Raw genomic sequence first — 733 nt, forward strand, 5'->3', positions numbered from 1 at the left:
GAAGCGAGCATACCCCTCATTTCAACGATTTTCGTGTGCTATAGCAAACCATTTTTTAGGTGATCCAGATTCCGGCGTAAAAAATGCCAAATTTTTATGTGGACGTCCGCCAAGAACTTGTCTATGCAGCCGGTTTTCCTTCACGGCACGTCCGACCCATTTTGAAGGTCAAACGAGCCCCGAAGCGAGCATACCCCTCATTTCGACGATTTTCGTGTGCTATTGCAAACCAGTTTTTGGGTGATCCAGATTCCGACGTTAAAAATGCCAAATTTTTTTGTGGACGTCCGTCAAGACCTTGACTATGCAGCCGGTTGTCCCTCACGGCACGTCCTACCATTTTTGAAGGTCAAACGAGCCCCGAAGCAAGCATACCCCTTATTTCGATGATTTTCGTGTGCTATAGCAAACCATTTTTTTGGGTGATCCGGATTCCGATGTCAAAAATGCCAAATTTTTTTATGGACGTCCGTCAAGACCTTGTATATGCAGCCGGTTTTCCCCCACGGCAAGTCCGACCCATTTTGAAGGTCAAACGAGCCCCGCAGCGAGCATACCCCTCATTTCGACGATTTTCGTGTGCTATAGCAAACCATTTTTTGGGTGATACGGATTCCGACGTCAAAAATGCCAAATGTTTTTGTGAACGTCCGTCAAGACCTTGTCTATGCAGCCAATTGTCCCTCACGGCCAGTCCGACCCATTTTGAGGGTCAAACGAGCCCCGGAGCGGG

Source organism: Solanum pennellii, chromosome 6, assembly GCF_001406875.1.
Source record: "Solanum pennellii chromosome 6, SPENNV200".
NCBI classification, from domain to species: domain Eukaryota; kingdom Viridiplantae; phylum Streptophyta; class Magnoliopsida; order Solanales; family Solanaceae; genus Solanum; species Solanum pennellii.